Source organism: Rosa chinensis, chromosome 1, assembly GCF_002994745.2.
Source record: "Rosa chinensis cultivar Old Blush chromosome 1, RchiOBHm-V2, whole genome shotgun sequence".
Classification (NCBI taxonomy): domain Eukaryota; kingdom Viridiplantae; phylum Streptophyta; class Magnoliopsida; order Rosales; family Rosaceae; genus Rosa; species Rosa chinensis.
Genome location: NC_037088.1, coordinates 39,825,020 through 39,835,781, shown reverse-complemented (window position 1 = coordinate 39,835,781; position 10,762 = coordinate 39,825,020). Strand labels below are relative to the sequence as shown.

General features: G+C 38.2%; 1 long non-coding RNA gene across 1 annotated transcript; it reads right to left on the bottom strand.

Annotated features, from left to right (window-relative positions):
- Positions 1-5,285: 5,285 nt before the first annotated feature.
- LOC112190149 lies at positions 5,286-8,654 on the bottom strand. The gene is made up of 3 exons (XR_002932259.2): positions 8,220-8,654; positions 7,596-7,668; positions 5,286-7,482 (listed from the first exon to the last, which is right to left on the bottom strand). It is a non-coding gene; the product is annotated as an uncharacterized LOC112190149 (long non-coding RNA).
- Positions 8,655-10,762: the final 2,108 nt, after the last annotated feature.

Sequence of the window (10,762 nt, the reverse complement as noted above, 5' to 3'; positions counted from 1 at the left end):
TGTACAGGATTACTGGTTTTTGTTTTTGAATGTTGTAGTAACAATTAGATTTCTCGTCTTTATTAATCCATTGAGGTTTACCATTCCAAGGTTTTACTCTTTTCATCTATTTTCTCTTCATTCAAGGCACATTTACTTACTTAGAATAAGAATAAAAATGGAGGGAATGATTACGGGTTAAAAATATTATTGCGTTTACTAACTCATAAAGGAATCAGAATGATTTCGGAGTAAAATTATTCATGCATTTACTAGCACATAAATGAATCAGAATGGGTGTAGGTTCCACCTCCTTGTCAGGAATCGATTCCTGAATACTCAGAAATTTGATTACGAAGGGGGGAGAGGAGTTTAGGAATCAAAGCTTCCTGAATCAAGACCTATTTCTTTCTTCTCCCATTCCAGTTGTCTCCGATTCATGATTATTTTTCATTCCAGATAAGTAAATGTGTCATTAAATTAGAATGTTGATAGATGAGATGAATGAAATTCTTTAATGAAATTGGACTATGTTTAGTTTTAATTCTAATAATAGTGTCGTCAAAATTGTTGGAAAACGAAAACTGAGTATAGGCCCAAAATTGGTGCCCAATAGCAAAATATCAGAGCCCAACTCAATTTGAACTCCTCTAAATGATGAAGCATTGAAGCGAGGTGAACCGACTGAGAGAGCAGAACTGCTGAGACGAAAATCGAAGAAAGCTCTTACACGCGCAGCGGTCGAAACAACCACAACCGCAGCTCTCCTCAACGACGTTGACCGCTCCAGAGATCCCTCCTCCAAAACGCAACGCATCGGCCTTCCTCCAAATTCCATGGCGGACATCGGCTTTCATAAGCGAGCTCTTACCAGTATCACCGACCTCGACGGCGTCCTTGATGAAATACTGGCAAGGCTACCGACAGTGGCGGAACTAGAAGGTTGTATTTGGGGGGGCCGAAAAATTGTGAAATATGTTTAACAAATTTTTAAATTTTTTTTATTAGAAGACAATTTAATGCAAAACATATTTAACATTTATAAAGAAAGCTTTAATAGTAATTTTTGAGCTACGTACCAATGTATTCTTTCATAGCATCTATTTATGTCTTCTTTTTAGTTTTTCAAAAAATTTATTAATAGGTTATAGATATTGTACCACACAAGTGTTAAAAATTATTATTTTTTATACTTTTTCTACACAATCCAGAGAAGGAGGGGTGGCAATTCCATGATTCTTGTTTGATTCACATACAAATTACATGTTCCCACGTTTGCAATTCAAAAGTTTGGGGGGGCCAGGGCCACCTCTGGCCCCTTAATAGTTCCGCCACTGGCTACCGATCAAAACTTTGATGCGATTTCGCTGCGTCTGCAAGCCATGGCGTGCTCTCATCTCCCAGTCTCACTTTCTCACCAAGCACTTCAACTATGCAAGCAAAGGCTTCGCCGAGAACACCTCTAGCCTCTTGATATCAATGAGTCCCTTCAAATCCCTAGACTCTGAAGCATCCAAGGATTTGTCCCTAGACTGTGAAGCATTGAAGGACTTGAACAATGATGGAGATGCTCATCTTGCAATTAGAAAGCTCGAGTTTCCAGTAATGTTCCCTAATTCCAGTCGTAGAAATATTGTGGGTTCTTGCAATGGGCTGATTTGTGTAGAAATTGACGAGAAAGACATGGTGTTATGGAACCCTTGTACTGGACAATCTAATTTGTTACCAAAACGTACTTCGAAGCTTTGCGGAGTTGGTTATGATCTCACTATGAAGTTTTCCGGATTTGGTTATGATTCCACTAATGATGATTATAAGGTAGTGAGAGGATACAGTTTCAGAGTTGCGGGTTCTAAGGAAACCGTGGTTTAGGTCTTTAGTTTAAAATCGGGTTCATGGAGGACCCATGAGGGTCTTAGTTACTTGCGCTTGGTAGGGCCAGGGTGCTTGTTAAATGGTGCTCTGCATTGGGCAGAGACCATATTCAATGATTTTCGTCCACTAGCTTTAAGGACTATCTCTTTTGATTTAGCGGAGGAAAAGTTTCAGGACATGCTTCCGTTGCCCTCTCAGGCTGGTAATAGATACAGCTTTATTCCTGGAGATTGTTTTGGTTTATATACATATGACTTTCTACACAATGAGATCTTCAGGTTTAGAATATGGATAATGAAGGAATATAGGGTCCAGGAATCGTGGACTGAAGTTGGTTCTTTAGATATTTTATGTGAAGATTCTGGATTCTCACTCGTGATGCTTCAGTGCATATTAGAGAATGGTGAAGGTTTGATAGTCCAGACATGTGATTTTCAGTCCTTGGTATTATATAGCTTCAAGGAACAGACATTTAGGAATGTTGTTAGGACCCACAACAAATGGAAATTTAATACAGTCACTGTGGGAGTAGTCAACGATTTTGGCCTACCATTGTGACGGTTCACCTTCACCATAAGTACGCGGGTAATGACGATCGTAAATGTGGCGTTAACTACCGTTGTTAATACCACAATGAAGGAGGCTATTAAAGGCGGTCATAATAATGTGGCATGATGGCGTTATTAAATAACGAGGAGTGATGGCGTTATTAAATAACACGGGTGTTGTTATGGCGTTATTGAATAACGCAGAGTGATGGCGTTATTAAATAACGCAAAATTCTGGCGATAATAAGCACAGTTATCAAAATGATATTAAACGCCACTTATGGTGCAAGCTCTCCCTCACCTATAAATAGGGGGCATACTGACCGAGTAAGATATCTGATTCCGACTCTCTCTACTCCTCTACTGAGAAACGTACTGACTTAGGCATCAGAGGGTTTTCTGCAGGTAACCCCCCTTTTTCCTCGAGTCGACGGTCAAACTCCAGGTCAACGCTCGAAGGAAGCTTCTCGATTGTTCCCGGTCAGGTCCCGCTCCAGTCCGCATTAATTGGTGAGTCAAACTCCTCAACGGAATTTTTCTGTACCAATAGTCATTTACAGGGAGACTTTAGTTTCACCTGTCACCTGTGGTACTGCAGACATCCAAGATCAACACTGTGAGTTTTCATTTGCTCTTTCTGTCGATATGATTGACTATCATTCTATTACTGAAGTAATATAAACTAAGTTTGACCCTTGACAAAAAAAATAAAAAAAATTTAAGGTCATAATAGTGCTCTTCTTTGTCTTTGATTATTTTGCTGTAAGTGAACTTTTTAGATACTATGCACTGGTATTATTGCCTATTCTTATGCCATTTTGTGACATACTCACTGTCTTCAGCTTCCAGCTTTGTGTGACTTTTCTTCTTCACATTCTTGTAGACGATAAACATGTTTGCTGGAAAACTAAGTTAAGCATGCATTCCTTCATTCTTCACCCTCAAATTTTGGGAATCTGACATGTATGATTCTTTTTTTTTTTTTTTTTGCGGATGAAAACTATATTTGAATCGATGGATTTCAACTTAGAAGTTATTCTTCCAGCAACCTTATGGTTGGAAGTTGGAATGAAATGCCTAATCATGTTCTTAGGTTGGTCATGGCTATTGGAAACTCATTCATATACTGAATCTATTTTCCACTTCTGATACTTTTTTTTTGGGAATTTTAGTTATCTTACCAAACTTATATTGATTCAAATGGTAAAAAGTTTCCCAATACTTTTGGAAACCTCTTCGGAATTGTTGAGTTGTGAACAAATACAGTACTAAGCCTCAGAGTTTGTGTTATCTTCATTTTTCTGATTGTGTAGTTTCAGTTATTTGAAAGTTGCTTTTGCCAATTTAGAGGATAAGCAATGCTGCAGTAGAAGTTTGGTTTCGTTACTTTTATGTACTAAAAGGAATCGTGTCCAGGGGCTTGTGTATTTGTGCCTAAAAGTTTAATGATATGGCACTTTGGAACATTGGGCCTTTGGCAGTGGCCTCAATATCTCTCAACTAGGAGAACGTAAACTGGATAATTTGTTTATTTTTGTGGAGTTGAGCAGATGCTACTATATTGTTTGGTGCATTGTCTGATGCTTGGTAAAATTTTCTATAATCTTGCCATTTGGGGCATATCTACTTTGGTTGTTTGCTTTTTTCCTTCAGAATAGCATCATAGTGATAATTGTTCCTCATTTTTTTCCTAAACAAACCATTTATATGTTGAAAGTAAAACAGCAGACAACAGTGTAAGCTTGTCCTTTTTACACCTTTGTTTGTCTTTGATTTTCATTTGTTGGTACTAGTTTAAAGTGTGAAAATAGATTGCGTAACTGATTTTGATTTTGAGTGAATGAAATGCTTGATACTTACTCTTTCTGACTCTTGACTGTCAGATTTATGGGGCGCTAATATGTGAGCACCATGATGCTCAAGGAAATCTCCAAAATGTTTGAACCAAGTTAAAGCAGCTGCAAAGGTGAAGAGCCCAGTTGTAAATCACTACTACAAAAAGTTCATCAGACAACGGTGGATTTCTGTTATCTGATGAAGAAGTCCACCGTTGTCTAAGTCAGTGTTGTGTGATTGAAAAATCACACAACGGTAATTCCACCGTTGTCTGATAGTAGTTGGCTCAACAAAATAGCTATTTTTCCGTTGTGTGAATTATGCGCAACAGGTGCCTGCCATGGCATGTGCAAGGATGTGTCGAACCATTCAGGTTGTGTGATTGAAAAATCACACAACGGTAATTCCACCGTTGTCTGATGGTAGTTGGATCAACAGAATAGCTATTTTTCTGATGTGTGAATTATGCGCAGCAGGTGCCTGCCATGGCATGCGCAAGGATGTGTCGAGCCATTCAGACAACAGAAGTGGGAATACGCCGTTGTCTGAGATTCATAACACACAACAGGTATAACTCATTCTTTGTTGTCTGAGATTCATAACACACAATAGATATAACTCATTCTTTGTTGTCTGAGACTAATAACAGACAACAGATATAATTCAATTTTTGTTGTCTGATAATAATAAGAGACAACAAATATAACTCATTCTGTGTTGTTTGACGTAAGTAACACACAACCAAAGTGAAATTATCTCCCTTGTCTGTTGATTGCTCAGAAAACAGAGATGATTTTATTTCTGTTGTGTGCTATGAATCTCACACAATAGAATTCTGTTTTCTTTTGTTGTTGGTTGTTAATTCACACAATAGCTATATTTGATTAGCTGTGGTGTGAGTATTGTAATCAAATTGGCTAACAGCCAATGACTGTTGTAGGAAAAGCCTTAATTTTCAACTCTTTACAGTCATACAACACATTGTTTTGTATTCTGTTGTATGAGATCAATGCTAGGTGAAATTGCACAAATCAATGCTAGAGATTATTATCAATGAACAATAATTTTGTATTAATGCTAAAAGTAGCTTTGATACATCAAACAAACTCCAATCGATTCACCATATACAACTTTATAAGCATTTAAACATGTCATTGAACTATGCCTACCAATTTCATAAGCTATTCAAGATTGTGTTCAATCCTCACCCACAAGTAATGCTGCAATACGAGCAATCCAATTTCCATCTTGTGCTTGAGGATTCTGATGGACAAGTTCATTACCTTATGCAACATTAGCTCTAGAATCATCTCCTACATGAAATCTTAGGTCTGAATCCACAGCCAACTTAGATGCCAAGAACAGTTGCAGCAGCTGCCTTTGACGCTGGGTCAGCATCAATGTAAATAACCTTTCCATTCCTTCCATGCTTGTTAGTAGGAAGCTGAAAAGTAGCAAATAAGCTCAGTCGGCAAGGCTTGATGCTCTGATGTATATAATGTGATATTTGAATCAAACTGCATGTTCAAGTATGGAAATCTTGGGTAGCTAGTTTATTGACAAAAGCCCTGTGTACACAAGGGTATAACAATTTTTGTTGATATCATATAGGTTCAAACATAGCTAGGCTGTGAAAATCCATAATTATCACTTTTTCAGTAACATGCATGCTTCTAATTAGTGGTGTCTAATTCTCTGTTAATCAAACTAAATGACATGCCAGATGACTGAATATCACAGTCAATGTAAACTTAACATTTCACTACTCAAATGCCATACTTTTAGTGAAAGACCACAACAAAATTTTGCACAATGATGGCATGATTTCCAGTATGCTAAGACAGTCACAACTTAAGGAGAGAGACAAACCTGATGTGTTACTTACCTTGCCACCAAAACTAAAACCATCTGCAATTGAAAAGCTTTAAACGCATATGTAATTGAAGCATAATGTATGATCAAGATCTACAATATATATATATATATATAAATATAATTAAAAAGGAATTGCACATTGATTTGGGAATTTGTAGCAACGATACACACACACACACACACACACACACACACACACACATATATATATTTATATAAATGTATGCACGCACCTAAGCTTCTCTAAATTCTAATAGAATAATGAAGTATAGGTGTAAACTGAATCATCAATTATATCAAGCTCATATATGCGTCACGGAACCACTCAAGCATATCATGCTAGGCACAAAGTAGTGCACTTTTCACTTAAGGCAGATCTGCAATTAATGTGAATATGTCTAAGAGCCTGCTGTATATGCTACAGCAAAAGATGATTAACTAGAATTGAACTTAGAGTTGCATGCCTAAGGGAGGCCAATTCATTAGCCTGGGATTGTGTCATCTCCTTTTCAATTTTCAAAGACTTCTCTGCCTTCTGCTTCTTATCCATCAGAAGCTTAATGGACTTCTCGGTGAAGGGATATAAATGCTTTCTGAAATTGATCAAGAAAGTCAAAGAAAGACGAAGCAAAATAGCATTGCAGACCCATTTTCCAAGGGTGCAAGCAAGAACAACTAAATTACCAAACAAAAGAACCAAACAAAACTGGTCTCTATACCTTCTTTCCTTCCTTCTGAAGCTCAGAAGCTTGAAGATACAACTCGCCTCTAACAGCATACTGAACCTTCTTCACGTTCTCATTCGGTGACTCAACCAATCCAATTCAGTAAAAAGTAGTATTTAGTGGACAGATAGGTTTTCAAAACAGCACACATCTAACCACAATCAAACCATCTTCAGATAATTTAAGTGATAAGGATATTGTAAGATATAATGAAAGGCCAAATGTTGAGAATGCAGTTAATTATACATCCTTTTTTCTCACACGAAGAGAGCGCAATATTATGAAAATGTAGTGAATGTTTACTTCAATAAGCAATAAGTAAATAGATGACAAGATGGTCATGTCATTTTTCAGTAATTAGCTAAACATTTGTATGATCCTGCTAACATAGTGCATTACGGCTATCAATCATCACAAAAGGATTACAAGAACTTGGAGAAAGTACATAATTGTAGCACATTTGCAAGTACATAATTGTACACCCACCCGAATAGGAGTATGATTTACTTACATAAATCAATGAAGTTAAAAGATGGGACTTACATAGTAAGCTGTCACTACAATAGCAGTCACATCTCCAACCAACCTGAGCTTCATGCTGAACCAACTAAATCAATACATCTGTTTCGTTTGAAACCTGCACCCTATTCAATAATCCAAGTCAAGACAACATCACCATCACCATCAATTATGAATTTTAAAGAACTTAAAGCTAAAACTCATAACGAAATCCAAAAAGATAGAATTGCATACTTACACTTTTTCAATAGCAGCATGAAGCTAACAGCTTTGAGGTGGTTGACTACTCCCCAAGCACAGCCACTACTCATCTAGCATTGGAAACACACAACATCAACAAAAGGTGAGAACTCCAGGTCAGCTTCTTTGATGTTTAAGCCACAAGACTGATCCAGAGTGAGCTTGAACATAAATCTTTCCATAAGGTTTTTGTCACTGTATGTCCGTTTCAGTGAGATTACATGGAAAATGATAAGGGGAAGAAGGAAAATACAAGAATAAGAAGGAGAAGAACATGCCAATTCATTTTTACAGGAATAAAAAAGTGTCTATAGGAGTATGACCGAATCTTTATTCAGTTTTGGTCATGACAATATGAAACTTTGTATTGTTCCCATCACAGGAATGAGATTGCAATTCATAAAAGCGAATTAGAAATCTATAGCAGGCCGCTTGCTGCATGGGTAGTTCATTGGCATATTCCTAATATGTATTCCACTTGTCTATAGCATGAATCCTTTCTGGGTTCCCCAAATAATGGAAGAAAGACACAAACCCAATACCGAAAATTTTCCCAGAAACCACAAACAAGAACTGGGCTTTGTGATTGAATGAGATTAAAACAAACCTGGAGGATAAATACCTTTGAGGAAAACGATTGATGCGATTGCCACCTCCAAGAACTCAACCAGAATCTGAGTGGTTTCATCTGTGCAATAATCAATTTGAATTATAAACACAAGCTTAGCCTTTTACAAATTAGAGAATTACTTGTAAGAGCAAGTGGTGTAGAAACTAATCTCGATTGTGTTGCCGACGCCGATCTTGAGCCCCATTCTTCAGCCCTAATGATTATACACATTTATATGCGTATAATTATATCTAAAACACTAGGAATAAACCAATCCCCATGTCAATTATTATATAATTAATCCACTTTTTATTTATGTGTAGGAAATAAACGGAGTCATGGATATCGAAAGAAAATAGCGCAAAAATGGACAAATTAGAGTTTTCGACGAATGTCTAATTGATCAATCCCCACACATCGATGTTAAGAGATCAAAATGATGATGAATTGTGCGGTGATCAAGTTGAGGAAGGGCCAATTATTAAGGATACAGCACAAGGTTTAATTAATCAAATTCAATAGCTGCACGTTTCATGTTGAATATTTGGTTAATTAACCAAAAACCATTCATATATTAACACGTGGCCTGACGACCTTTCTAACAAAACAAACAGCCACCCACTTTTCCTCCTTCTCACGCGCACCATTTCTTTCCTCATCCCTTACTCTCTCATGTGGCCACGTGCCTCACCGTATCGATCACATCATGCACCATGACCCCATATATATATTGAGGACCAACCCTATTCACAGAGCGGAGAGAGCAGCAATTCCGGCGCACACCAAAATCCCATCAGATTCTCTCTCACCTCCAACCCAATACATCACGCCCAGATGCCAATTTCCATTTTTTCTCTTCCTCTTCACCGAAACCTCACCTCACCACAATTCCTTCATTCTCATCTTTTCTTCCCACCTCACTAAGATTCACACTTCACCTCACCAAGATTCACACCTCCTCACTAAAATTTCACCTCACCAAGATCTACCTCACTAAGATTCAATCTTCTCATCAATTCCACAAATTTCAAAGGGGAAGCCCAAGCATCAAGAAATTCATCACCATTAAATTTGGGTAAAAGTGGGGAGCCATAAATCAAGGCTAGCCATAATTGCTTTATAGCAATTTGTGGCTTGTTCTTGTTACTCCTACTTCTCTTCACTTTGTTCCTCTTTAAATTTTGTATATTGATGTTTGTTTAATGATGGGTAGTGAGTAGATTTGTTGTTGGGGGCTAGGGTTGTGTGCCCTAGTCCAAATTTTATGTAAAGAATGCCTATTTTAATGTCATGATGCAATTTAATTTGTTGGATGCTTATATCTATTTTTGTTGGGTTAAAATGCATGTCTAGGAGCCTAGTCAACTCTAGGGTGTGTATTTTGAGCATGTCTAGGATGAAGTTAGAGGCTTGACCCCCTCTAATTTCTAAGCTAGAAACCTTCAATTTCGTATTCGAGGGGTTATAAGCATGGTGATTTACACCCGTTGCGTGAATGAGCGGGCGGGTCGCTTAGTAGTCTAATTCCTCGATCTTTAGGCCTCTTGATGTGAATTAGAGACCCTTGAACCGGCTCTAATTCATGCCAAGTGAGTTCCTACGACCCTTGAACCGGAGTAGGAATATCATGAAAGAGAATTTCGGTCCTTGAGCCTTGAACCGCCTTGGATACGACTACCGCCAAAGTATGAAATTTGCATCTACATTAGATTAGCTTCCGACACATGAGATTTGGGTGAAGGAACCTCCCTAGCACCCGACATTCCCATTATATTGTTCACACTTTTCTAGTTTAATTTCCTTGCATTTTTATTAATCGCTTTACATTTTATTACTTTTTGTTAAGTTCAAATCCACTCTCAAACATTAAATCCATCGACTCATTTGTGTATACCCATCTTGAGGCTACAAGTTAGTGGCTTTGAATAGGCTTGGTGTGAGCTAAGCCGAGCATTGCCAAGGCTTGGTGCCTTGATTGTTTATAGTCTTATTTTACTTTTTATTTTTCTTGTGTGCTTTTAGTATCCTACCGCCAATTATCTTGGTTAGGTCTAACACCTAATCCCCGAGGTACGATAAACTAAAGTCCAATTACTTCCCTTACTTGACAACGATTCGGACGCTTGCGAAGAGTTTATGAACCAAGTCACCTAACAGCCTTGGCAATCTCATCCTTGGCCAAATCAAAGTAGCCCTTAAGCTTGTAAGTCACGCGCTCATTGGTGACAGAAGTAGCTCCAGGCCCAGCTACGCCCTCCATGGTGGAAGAATTGGGAGCTCTAGGGTTTGGATAGTTGGGCCCGGAATGTTCTCGCCGTCCATATTGGCAACGCCACTTGCAGGAGCAGAAAAAGAATCGAAATCAGACCCAACAAGCTCTGATCTTAATAGCCAGAATAGGCTTCATTTCCGTCGTCCTTTACTGGCGACCCCTTGTTACTTCTCCCAAACTGGTGGAGCCTGGACGACGACCGGCATGGAATAAATCCGTTGCTGCACATCGAGGTCTTTGACGGCGATGACGAGAGGCTTAAGATCCCTTGGTCGCAGAGTCC